Source organism: Rattus norvegicus, chromosome 1 (genome assembly GCF_021556685.1).
Source record: "Rattus norvegicus strain SHRSP/BbbUtx chromosome 1, alternate assembly SHRSP_T2T, whole genome shotgun sequence".
Classification (NCBI taxonomy): Eukaryota; Metazoa; Chordata; class Mammalia; order Rodentia; family Muridae; genus Rattus; species Rattus norvegicus.
In genome coordinates, this window is record NC_141534.1 from 8,487,501 (window position 1) to 8,501,019 (window position 13,519).

At 44.6% G+C, this 13,519-nt stretch overlaps 1 long non-coding RNA gene across 1 annotated transcript; it reads left to right on the forward strand.

Annotated features, from left to right (window-relative positions):
- Positions 1-7,753: 7,753 nt before the first annotated feature.
- Positions 7,754-11,161, forward strand: LOC120098780 (uncharacterized). The gene is made up of 3 exons (XR_015648998.1): positions 7,754-9,010; positions 10,501-10,787; positions 11,035-11,161. It is a non-coding gene; the product is annotated as an uncharacterized LOC120098780 (long non-coding RNA).
- The last annotated feature ends 2,358 nt before the right edge of the window (positions 11,162-13,519 follow it).

A 13,519-nucleotide genomic window follows, 5' to 3' on the forward strand; every position in this document is an offset into this window, starting at 1 on the left:
GCAGGGTAAATGATGCTATAAGAAGGGGTGGGGGGGAAGACCCAAAGAACCGAAATAAGGCTATTGGAAGCAGCCTGTGTTCAGGGAATCCCTTACATACCTTGTTCTAAATCTGCCGTCTTACCATAGCAGCAGGTAGCTGTTGTTGTAAAAATATAAAATATAAAAGAGCATGGTTGTCTTTTACCTTGATAGGGTCAGCACTGTGGTGTCCCAAGATGTCTGCTGGATATCTTAAAACTCAGTCAGCAATTCAGTCCTCAGCTCCGAAAAAACAAAAAACAAAAAACAAAAAACAAAAAAACAAAAAAAAAAACAAACAAAAACTCAGTCAGCAAAGAATCTCACGCTCTCTGCTCCATCCCATATCACACTGCCAAAGGCCTCTCTCTGAGCCTGGCAGCAATCTCTCTACCTATCTATTTCCCAAGGCAGGTTTCCATGCCAGAAACACACATCCCAACTCCATGGTGGGCCAGAGCAGCCACCCTACACTCTATTACACTTAAATCTGCATATGAAAGGACACACAACACAATAACCTTTGGCCCAATTGATAAGATATACTTGCCCACCTAAACATACAAAGCCCAGTACCAGCCATCCCTTAAGAACATTAATAACAACCTGTAAATACACAGAGTGGAATCTTAACATCACCTGCCATCTTGTCCTGCCACGGCTTCTCTCCCTGTCCCTCCTGTCTCTTCCTCCTTTCCATTCCAGTCTCCTCCTCTTCCTTCAAACTTTTCTCCTGCCCATCCTTCCTTCTAGTCCAATGACAGGCCTCCTTCTATCCTGTACCTACCTCACCTGTGACATCATCCCACAGGTAGCCACTGTAGTTGACAACATTCAAAACCTCAGTCATCACCAGCATGAGTGCCCGCTGCCCTGAGAAGCACACACATGGGCTTCCTTTTACTGCACAAAGTTCTTTGACTCTCAGGTGGGATAGATCTCTACATCCTAGTAGCCATTTGGGTCCTTGTCTCATGATACTATATGGATCCGTACATGAAAGATCTTCCTTTAGGAAGAGGAAATCGTGCTGCATGAGAAATGTGGTTCTTTGCCCAGCTGCTCTGCAAGTCGCTCATTTTCAACTCCAAGTGTTGGGTGTGGACACTCGGCAGCCATGTTGTCCCATGACTCTTCCATGACTGCTTTTACAAATGTAAGGCGTGGTCATTGAGATCTCTTTGTCTCCGTCCCTTGACTTGCCTGGTAAGATTTGAACAGACGGGGCTCGTGTCCTGATACTTACTGGCTTCACCAGAAGCTTAGCACAGTGCCCAGTGCCTTGGAGACTCAAAGTCTAATGTCGAAAGGTGTGTGACTGAGCTACTGAAGTGGAGCTGACCTTGAGCTCTATGGCAGCCTTGTTGAGGGAGGCACTCAGAAGGATTCTCAGGAATCTTCAGATAGCTCTCTCAAGAAAAGATTTTTATTTCATTCTTGTTTTTGAGATCGTGTCGATTAAGCTGGCCTCAGACTCATGATCCTCCTATCTTACCCTCCCAATTGCTACATTTACAGGCATGCATTGCCATACCTGGGGTGATTATTTTTAACTGTCTTTAACAGAACATAGATTGTTTTTAATGTTTATCCCCTTTAGCTTAGAAAATACAGAAAATTTAGTCCCTACCACGAGCTCTTATACCAACACTTGCCAGCAGAGATTACGAGGGAGAAGACCCCTAGGTTTTTATGTTATCAGCATAGGTATCAAGTGCTTCCCCTCCCCAACACTCTGAAATGGGAGGCTACTCTGAATGATTGCTCTACCAGGGTTCCTAACACCTTAGTTCTCTGAGACTTGAGGAGTGGAACACTAGCAAAAGAGTAAAGACTAGGAATGAGCCCAGAGGATGTATGCCAACCAAATAAGAATAAATAGAATAAAATAAATCTGCCTGTACCCTCAAGAGACAGCCACTATTTCTCTCTGGTTGTCTGCACTGCATCTCGCATTTTTTCATGCTCCCCATCCTCTATCAGTCTTGCTAGGAGATTGTCACCCTTATTTTCTCTTTCCAAGTGTTTGATCACGTCTATACTGTTTACATAGGCTCCATTTCATTAACTTTTACCCCCACCTTTATTAATCTTTAATACCTCCTATTTGTTTATTTGATGTGTGCACACATATGTATGCATGTGGCCAAGGCATGTCAATAGGTTCCAGGACTGAACTGTAGATGTCAGACTTGATAACAAGCATAGTTGCCATCTGAGACACTCATGGGCCCTCATCTCTATTATTTATTGATACCCATTGGTTTGGTTTGACTTGTTTATGATTTTCTAAAACATAATTGGTTATTTATTTGAGATCTCTCTCTCTCTCTCTCTCTCTCTCTCACACACACACACACACACACACACACACATACACACACACACACACACACAACCATTTTGAGACAAGGTCTCACTATGTAACCCTAATTGGCCTGGAACTTCTTATGCAGACCAGGCTGGCCTTGAACCCACAGAAATCTGCCTGTCTCTGCTCCTTATATGCTGTAACTAAAGCCATTACACCTCTTAAGGCCTAAGTAAAATATTAAGGCCTATGTGAAATGTTAAGGACTAGGTACCCGTTACCTGGCTAGCTTGCCATTCTGTGTTGTTATTAATAGTATAAGGAAACTTTCTCATATGTTGTTTCTGCTGCTACTAGGAAACTCGGGCTCAAGTTCATTACATATTCTGTTATGTTCTGTGCCCTTAGAAACCAATCATGAGGGGTTGGGGATTTGGCTCAGTGGTAGAGCACTTGCCTAGGAAGAGCAAGGTCCTGGGTTCAGTCCCCAGCCCCGAAAAAAAAAAAAAAAAAAAAAGAAAGAAACCAATCATGATATAAATCAGTGGAACTGCTTTGTATAGTTACCCACAATAAGCTTGGACCAGAACCAACCATCCAGCAGCATTTCCTGCACCAGAGTATAAGCTTTATGGCGTTTGCTTTCATAAGCTGCCCCTGGGATGGGCCCCAACATAAGAGAGACACCTACATCAATATTAGAAACTATTTGGAATAAGACTTCCATTCTGAGTAGGGGTTGAGTAAAATTTAAGTTCCCAAGACCTCCCTGGGAACTGACATCCTACCTGGCAGAAAGAGACATGTATGTGAGTAACTGACATCCTGGCTGACAAGTGTCTTAGTTAGGTTTTATTGTTGTTGTTGCTTCTGCTGCTGTAAACAGACACCATGACCAAGGCAACTCCTATAAGGAGAACATTTAATTGGGGCTGGTTTAACAGATTCAGAGGTTCAGTCCGTTATCATCAAGGTGGGAGCATGGCAGCATCCAGGCAGGCATGGTGCAGCAGGAGCTGAGAGTTCTACATTTTCATCTGAAGGCCGCTAGGAGAAGACTGGCTTCCAGGCAGCTAAGATGAGGGTCTTTAAGCCCACACCCACAGTGACACATTTCCTCCAACAAGGCGATGTCTACTCCAACTAGGCCACACCTCCTAACCCACTGCCCCTCTCTGGGCCAAGCATGTTCAAACCACCACAGCAAGTTAAGACATGAATGTTAGGCAAGGCAAGTCCCCCGCTACAGTTGACTACCCCAACCGATGGGAGCAGGGTAAGTATAGAACAAAAAGACACGTTCCCAAGGAAATCCCCTATCTTTAAATCCTGATTGGTGGAATAACCTGGCACAGATGTTTGTGGATTTTAGGCTTAAAAGCCTTGTAGAATCATAATTAGATATCACAGTCATCTCCGGAGTCTGACTTCTGGCCCTGATGGATCGGTCTTGGGGAGTGGCGTTTAAGAAACCATGCCTATTTGACTGATATCCGTGTCAGGATGGTATGTGTGGTGGTGATTCCTAGACTCCAACCACACCTGGCCAGATCTGTTTTACGGACAATAAAGTGCTTAGTTTTAGAGTAGACTCTGTGTTAGACAGAACATTTAGAAGCTACATTTAATAATTGGATTGTTAAATCCAATTGATCTGTGCTGTGACTTAGCTCTGAAATGTCTTCATTGATTTTTTAGCTTGGAACCACCTGGCTAAACATGGGCTGAGGTATTGACTTCACTCTGTATTATGGTATCGGGACCGATCTGGTCTTTCATGCTTTAAAGTATTTTACAAAATCAGGAACTCAAAAATGTGATACATGTATGTATAATTATTCTAGCTTCTGGATGGATTTTTCCCTTGACTAATATTTAGTGACCTTTTTATATTTTCCAATTAGTCTTGGTTCAAAGCCTACACCATTAGATATCAGAACAGCTACTTAGCTTGGTTTTGGCTCCCATTGGCTTGATGGAAGCCATCCTTTGACTTTTGGTTTCCTGGAGACTTTGCCAATTAGGACATGCTTCTTGAGAACAGTATTTGTTTGCTTGGTTTTTGTTTTTTGTTTTTTTTCTTGTATGTTTGTGTAACCTAGCAAGTTAGCGGGTCTCCTTTAAGTGTATTGGTTTTCTGAGTTACTGAGGAGAAATCTAATATTCTTCCTATGTATATGTCTTTGTAGACAAGTTAATATTTTCCTGTCAGATTTTGTATTGTTTCCTTGCATTATTAACCAGTATTATCATGATACTCAAACTAGATAAAGGTACCCTTTTTTAAAAAAAGAGAGTAAAGCATACACGGATTTCCCTAATGAATATAGATAGAAAAGTTCTCAATACAGTACTTATAAACCAAATTTAAGGACAGAATAAGTTGAGGAGCAGAGACAGGCAGATCCTTGTAGCCAGCCAACCTAGCTCAGATAGCAAGTGTTAGGTGCTGTGGGAGACCCTGTTTCAAGGGAAGACAGAACGATAGATGAGGACGTTCAACATCATCCTCTGGTCTCTGCATGTGCACACATGGTCATGAGCATCCGTGTATGCGCTCATATAACGTGCGGGCATGCACACACACTCACACACACGTACACTCACTCTCACACACACACACTCACACATTCACACACATTCACATACACATACACATACACACACACTCACACACATGTATACTCACTCACACACACACTCACACACACTCACACACTCACACACGTACACTCACTCTCACACACACACACTCACACATTCACACACACGTACACTCATTCACACACACTCACATACACATACACAGACACTCACACACATGTATACTCACACACACACACACACACACACACACACACACACACACACACACACGTATTCAAAAGTCTAAATGTAAGACCTGAAGCCTTTAAACTGCTTAAGGAAAACCCATCGAGATATAAACATAGGCAAAACCTTTCTGAGTCCACCCCTAGCAGCACAGGAAATAATCTCAGGATTGGACCCATCTCATAAAATGAAAAAGCAAAGTGAACGATCCACACGGACAGAAGAAATACAGGATGTGGAAAGAGTTTGCCAACTGCCACAGCAGACTGGGGTTCATATCTGAAACACATAGGAAGCTGCGAAAAATTAAATACTCCAAACTAAAGTATCCAATTAATAAATGGACTAATGAACTGTCTGCTCTTCCAGAGGACCAGAGGGTGACTCCCAGCACCTATGTGGTGGCTCTCAGTTGCCTGTAATTGCAGCTGCAGGGGTATATGATGCCTCTTCTGGTCTCTGTGGGCACTGCACACACACACACACAGTACACAGACATACATGCGGGCAGAGCACCCATACTTATAAAGGCAAAAGAAATAAATCTCAAAAAAATTAAAAATAAATTTTAGAAAAGCAATTTTTTTTAGAAGTTCATTTATTTGCCCACTCATGATTCACATTAAGTATAGGAAACGAACAGAGAAGCTGAAGAATGGAACGCAAGGGAGCTGCAGCCGAGATAGAAGTAACTGAGATGGAGACAACTCCACCCTTCTTGTCCTACGGCCATGGAAACGATGGAATCACCCATGAAGCAGTTCCGGGAGCCAAAAAATCACTTCCGGAAAGACCGCCGCCCTAAGGACGAGACTCTGGAGGCCTTGGGCGACAAACTCAAACTGACACAAGGATGCCTTAGGCTTTGGTTCTCCCAGAAAAGGACTCTAATGAAGCCATGGTCTGAGCCCCGAGCCCCTGCAAGCGTTGGGGAATGAAGAGTGACCACCAGGCGTCCTCTCAAAATGAACCTGGACTCTCTCAATCCTTGGGAGCCTTGAAGAGTCTCACAGTCTCATCCGGGTACCGATGCAGAGATGGTGTGTCACAGGATTTCTGACTCCCTGGCCTATCTACCACACGCTCCTTTTGTTAATGTTTTTCAACTTCTTTACTGGGGTACAGGGCTGTTGGGTCTTATGCCTATTGCTGGTACATTAATAATAAAGCTTGCATTCAGAGAAACCAAAAAAAGAAAGAAATGGAAGGAAGGGGGGTTGGGGATTTAGCTCAGCGGTAGAGCGCTTGCCTAGCGAGCGCAAGGCCCTGGGTTCGGTCCCCAGCTCCGGGGGGGGGGGGGGGGGGGGAGAAGAAATGGAAGGAAGGAAGGGAAGCTGTAATATTTTGGTGTTGGCTAAATTTCACTCTTGTCTACAGTTCTGGAAACGATACTATTTTATTTTAAATTTAACAAAAACCTCAGTAAATGGAAACACTCTTTTGGTGTATTTGCATACTGTAAGAGATCTGAAGTGGACCGTGTTCTGGTTGCTCCAGCAAACGAACGAAACAAAAGTTCTCTTTTGGACCCACAGCCAAACATGAGGTGGAAAAAGGGGCCAGCCTGGAGGTTGTCATCTCTCTCTTCAGAGCTCAAGGAATCTGTGAGAGCCAGAGGAATCTAGAACACCAGGAAAGTGGAAATCAACTAAATAGGGCACCACACATAGAGGCTCTCAAGAGACCGGAGCAGCAGATCTCAGAGCCTACGTGGGTGTAGGCGACATCTTTTTCTTATATAAGAGGGTTGTCGACTTGCTATTTTGGGGGTCTCAACAGTGGGAGTGAGGGTATCTCTGACTGTCTTGTCTCCTCTTGACACCCTTTTCCTTCTCCTGGGCTGCCTCACCCAGCCTTGGTGTCAGAGTTCATGCCTTGTCTTACTGTATCATACAGTGTTGATTTCCTTTGATGCTTCTGGGAGACCTCCTCTTTTTCTGGGGGAAGGAGGATTTTTTTTAAAGATTTTTTTTTGTGAAAGAAAATGGGTTTTTTAAATCCTCACCTGGAGACATCGTGGTTTATCTGCTCAGCAGCTCGTAGTAGAAACTGATTTTTCAGTCAACAGGATCTTGCCGAACCAGCTGTTGAAGCGTGATGAGAATGCTGCTGAACGCTCTTTTCTGGAAACCCCTTTTTTGCAACACTCCCGTCCCCTTCTGAACTGATCAAAGCAAACCAGGAGGGGTAGGACTGTGAGGGGAGATATGATCAAAGTGTGTTACGTGCATATCTAGAAACGTCATAATGAAACCCATTGCCGTGCACAATTAATCTATGCTTTAAAGTGAGCAGAAACATCTGGACAGACCATGATGAGTAAGCCAGGCCTTTTGCATAGAGCACAGCCCTCAGCCTCAGCACAAAAGTCCACATTCTTTTTTTTTTTTTTTTTTTTTTTTGATGTTTGTTTTTCAAGACAAGGCTTCTCTACGTGGCCTTGGCCGTCCTGGAATTCACTGAATACGAGGCCCGTCTTGAAGATCAACCTGCCTCTGCCTCCCAAGTGCTGGAACCGCCACTGTCCAGCAAAAGCCCATATTCCTACAGACAGATAAAGGATCCAGTAATAGCTTTCTGTGAAGAGAAGTGAGATCTTCCTTAAGTGGATTTCGAGAGGCAGTTACTCGTTCTCTGCGGGCGCCGTTTTTATAAACAGGTGGAACATCTTTACGTTCATATCCTTTGTTCATTTTAGCCGAATACCTGACTCTAGTTTAGACAAGATGTACGTCTGCACCGGAAAGCCTTCTGTCGCGTTCGAGCACTGGTTTTCTTCTCTCGCTTCTCCTCGTCCCCCTGCCGAAGTTCTAGGAGTTCAGTTGTCCCACTTTCCCCTTTTACACACTCCTCGGGCCAAAAGATCCCCTTCTCTGCTGAGGGCTTCTAGCTCCTGTGAATTTGTGGAACCCAGCCTGGAAGTGTCTCCCCATGATCCCGAAGAAAACGCAAAAGCAGACTGTTGGCACCACAAAGTCCTAAAGCGCTTCAAATGGGGAACTGACTAAAAGTGATACGGCAAAAACTGAGTGAACGCTGGGGACATAGAGCAGTGGAGCGGAGCTCAGAATGCTTGCCTGGCACTTACGAAAGTGCCAGGGTTTAATCTGGAGCACCCCCTAAGACTGGGTGGCATAATCCTTGGGAGCTAAAGGCAGGAAGATCAGGAGTTTAAGGTCATCCTTGACCAGTTCAAGGCCCAACCCAGGCTGCAGGAGACTCCACCTTAAAAAAAAACCAAGCTAATACAAACGGGAACAGATTGAAGTAGGTGCAGTGAACACCCAGATGTAAGGGTTCTTCCAGTGACAAGGCTTTAGGGATAGCATAACATTCTTGCCCAGGAGAAGCTCACAGTCACTCTTCTGGGTCTGCAGCTCCTTCCCGTACTCAGATGGGAGGCTGAAGAGGACCCTGCGGTGGCCTTGCACCATTGCGTCGTGTGTTGAAAGCTGGCAACAGCAGCGAATTACCTCAAACCCGTGTCCTCCGAGTCAGCGATGAGCAAAGGAGGATTAGGAAACAGGACATTGCCACACAATTCTACATCCATCCAAAGTCACAAACATTACAATGTCCCTCCTGTGCAAATCAGAGCCCGCAACTGACACCACCAAAGGTGTGGGTCCTGGCTCCAACTTCCACATGGTCCTGGTATAGGGTCCCTTTGACTTGACAAGTGAGTAGGACCTTCTAAAGGGAAGCAAACACAGGGTTCCCTGTGGAGTTAATCTGTATCTCCTGTGAAGTTATTCAAGGATAATGCTACTTCAAGATGAACGCCATATAAATAACGCCATATAAATGACTGCAGGCTGTTTAATAACAGATCCAAAGCAATCCAAGGTAAAAGCGGCATTAGAGAGAGAGAGAGAGAGAGAGAGAGAGAGAGAGAGAGAGAGAGAGAGAGGGAGAGGGAGAGGGAGAGGGAGAGGGAGAGGGAGAGAGAGAGAGAGAGAGAGAGAGAGAGAGAGAGAGAGAGCACGCGCATCGGTTTAATGTCATTTTGTTAGAGCCAAACCACAAAGCTTTATTCTAGGGGTAGAAAACTGTGCTTGGAGTTTGACCTTTTGCCTGTTGTCCGTACTGAGTTTCTTTGTTCTGAACCCACGGGGTACACGTGTGAGTGAGAGCTCACGTAGAGACCCTGTGTTGTCAGAGTATGACACGTTCTCTTAAGCAACATTCACCTGGAATCATGTAAGTCCATGATTTCCCGATGAGCCAATCTAAAGCTGTCTTGAAACTATAATTTCAGAAAGGAGTTTAGTCTGATAAGATGACTCTACTGAATAGCTATGCTAGCATAAGTGCGGCTGAGCTGAGCTGCCCAGGTCCTCTGTGCAGCGACGCCCATTAGTATTGAACATGTACGTCTCTGAACACAGGTCCAGGTTCCCTGCATTGGACCTCCTTACCCTGCTGTAGGCTAGGTGGCCGCTCAGCTCTCCTCCTGTGTTTTGTTTTGTTTCGTTTTCCAGTACTGCCATCACTGGATCTTTGCTTAGAGTCAGGCTGTCACATACCTGTCAACTAGATGGAAATGATGGGGCCATACACTTGCAGATTTGAGCATACTGCCAACCCTGGCTTGTAACTGTCCTATCAGCGTGAAAACTCAGTTTTGTAGGTCCCTTAGACCCCTGCAAGCATCAACACCAGTGAGAAACGTTGGCCTGTGCTACATGGGAAAGTGTAGCCAAGTGGAAGAGAGATTGATTGGTCCCGAGACCAGGTTTCTAGCCTTCCATCAAAGGCCCACCGGGGTCTGTCTGATCCTGATACTTCTTTAAGGGAGAAAGGACCTGGGAAATCAGAGGCTCCTGACTTTAGGGCTCGTATGACTAGTTCCTTCTCGAACTCTCAGGAGATCTGCACAGTACTGAGCCCATCCAGGGCAGAGGGATGCATAAGGCTGTACCTTAACTGAAGATTTAAAGATGGTTACTGGTAGAGGAAGAGACAATGGTCTAGCCACTTCTAATCAGCTGCATTGCTGTGAATGACCCTGGTGAACTTTTCTAGATTGAGACAAAGGGTCTAGGGTAGGAGGAGGGACTCATTGGGACATGAGAGGAGATTAGCAGGAGGGGGAGGGGAAAAAGAGAGGGCAATGGGGTGAATGTAATCAAAACACACGTTACATACATGTTCCACAGTGTCATAACGAAACCCCTCATTTTGCACAATAAACACATACTTTTGAAAACATTTAAAAAAAAACCCACATACACACAAAAGAGTGAGCTCTGAAACCAGACTGCTTGAGTTGTCATCCACTTAATTTTTTGTTTTAAACAGGCAATGTATTATTGGTCTTGTGTTTCCTCCCCTAGGAGAGAACTTGATATCTGACGGCTAGAAACGCAGGCATCTGGCAGCCCCAGCTCTGATCTGGCATCCACACTCTCCAGTCCTGACTCAGCCACAGAGAGCCACTTCATCTACAAGGACACCATCTCCAGGCAGCCAGTGCCCTGTGCCAGTCCAGCTTTTACAGGGACTCTGCTGACCATTAAATGCTTCAGAACTTTTTGTCCAGTTGACTGAAGATCTGTCCTGTCTGCACCATGGCTTGGCTTCTTCCTATGCCCGATCTTGCTTCGGACATTTCCATTCCTAGGTGATCCCTAGCAAGCAGCTGTCATTTTAGACTCCATCAGCACAAGCTTATGGGGAACCCAGTCTACAGTTCCAAGCATATTGTACCATGTTGACTTGGGGCATTTGGTCAAGTTAACTAGTGTGTGTGTGTGTGTGTGTGTGTGTGTGTGTGTGTGTGTGTGTGTGAATTCCCTAATCTGTAGTGAGAATGTTAATTTGTTTTCCTATATACATCTTTCATTGCAAGATGTTTCTCTATTTCACAGAATACTAATAAATAAATCTACGAGGAAGGGATCTGGCAGAATACCTCCGTGCAAAGAGGACACAAGGGTAGAGAAAAAAACATAGGCCCATCCTATGGGAAAGGACAATAAAACTATAAGGAAACTTGTCTGTCTCAATTATTTTTAAGTTTGAAAATACATTTAATAACTATCATATTACCATATTAAATACTACTTAATGTACCACTTTCTGGTTTTTTTTTTAAATAACGATGAAGCAAAACATTTCTTTTTTTTATTCCAAAAATCGTGTCTTTGGATGACTCTACAATACTGTCACCCCTTGTGCTTGGTGGTAGGGGCTGAGCGTGCATGTTATAAGTCTCTTGTTACAGGACCTCATGTATTCCTTGTAACCTGGCTTTCAGTTCCTGGACATGAGTCTCTTTGTAACTGTGCACAGGATCTGGTTGTGGCACAGGTTTTGACCACATATGGAGTGTCCCCGGGAAGCGTAGCACAGCATCATGCTACCATCCGAATAAGAGCGAGCTCTACTTTGTAGTCATCAGGAAGGGAAGAGCACGTGTGCTTGTGGCACGCAAATGTAAATCTGTCTTTTGGGTTGGAAAGAAATGTTATAAGACAGGTCTGTTGGCCATCACACATTTGGCTGTTGCTATGATGGGTCAAGATGCTTCTCAGCTGGAATATGTGTGTGTGTGTGGGGGGGGAGCATTTTAGAAGAGATTCTTTACCAAATCTGCTTCTAGGCAAGCCTAGTTTCATTGGTTAACATTGTCTCATTGGGAACGTCGTATGGTCCCAATATAGGCTCTATGTGATAGCTAATCTTGGCTGTCAACTTGAGCAACTCTTGAGTCAACTCAAAGACTAGAAAGGCACACTACAGGTGAGTCTCGGAGGATGCATGCAGAGAGGGTTAGATCATCACAGTTCAATCCATAGATGGATTTGAATTTTGAATTGACTATTGGGAAGTAGGTGGTTCAACTGTAGAGGTAAGGCCTAGTTTGGAGTAAGTAGGCCATGGCAGGGGGAAAGGAATGGATAAAGGTATACCTTCCTTACTTAATGGCAGTCACAAAGTCCAGGGACAGGGAACAGGGTAAGGTATACCCTGACACTCCCCTACCATGGCACATTCTAAGACTTATTTATTTATGAGTACACTGTAGCTGTCTTCAGACACACCAGAAGAGGGCATCAGACCTCATTACGGATGGTCATGAGCCACCATGTGGCTGCTGGGAATTGAACTCAGGACCTCTGGAAGAGCAGTCAGTGCTCTTAACCTCTGAGCCATCTCTCCAGCCCCCCAAAACACCTTCTAAATAGCCAGACGTACGCTTGACATTTTAAGTCATACCGAAGGGCAAATGTACTCAGGGATGGTTTTGCTGTGGTCTTGACTCTCTGAGTTGAAATCCACTGACTTTTGAAATAAAGGGCATGGACTAGGTTGAGCTGTTTGTCTCCCTGTGCTTGAATAACAAATTAACCCATTATCAGATTTCCCCTCCGGAACAGCTGAATTGCAGTTTCAGTAGCTGGGCCATGGATTGCGGTGACCCAGGACGCTTTAAGAGGGTGACTAACACACAGAGCATGTGTGAATAACAGACCAAGAATGTCACAAATTTTCTTATGTCATTGTTAGTTGAGTCTGTTTGTCAAAGGCAATCATTTATATGACAATGGCCCTTTTGAGGGGAAAACATGGAATTTAATAGCAGCTGTCGGGTGAATGGTGTACACTCGTCAATGCCGGTGCAAACAACAGAGTTCAAGAAAGTATAAAACCCAGATTGTTTTTCAACATAGTGACGTTAGGCTCCCTTGGCAAACAGAAAGGGTTTGGCAGAACTAGACATTAGCCTTAGCACTAGATTAGAACTTCTCCGTTGTCCCAGATCCGTTTTTAGTCGTTCTGCCTGCAGCTCTGAGCCCTAGCCGGTGTTAACAGAACACCAAAGGGCAAAAATGAGGTGAAGTCAGGGATCTTGCTACTCCCTCCAGATAACGCCAGGCTTCTGACGCTAGCTATAGCATCCCAGGCCTCTCCAGAGTCTCCTGGCTGCAGTCTGCACAGGGAAAGCATCCTGCTATGGCTGGGGAGAGCATTGGTTTCCCACTGGCTACTACACTTCATCTGTGCACACTTAACTAGACTTTCATTAAAGTCTCGCCTACACACACGCACCAGTGAATGGGATTTTTTATTTTACTTTTGAAGGGGTGAGTAGCTAGTTTAATGAATAGTAGCTTACCGATGCCAATTTCCTGTTTTGATATTGTATAGTTACATAAAATGCCAATCTGGTACAGACCAAGTTCCAGGTAAAGAAAGTCTTAGGTCCAGGAGTGGTGGTACAGGCCTCTAAAACCAAAACTCTAGAGACAGAGGCAGGTAGATCTATGAGTTCAAAGTCAGCCTGGTCTACAGAGCAAGTTCCGGGACAGCCGATCATATTCAAACCACCACTCCATATCTGCATCTTTT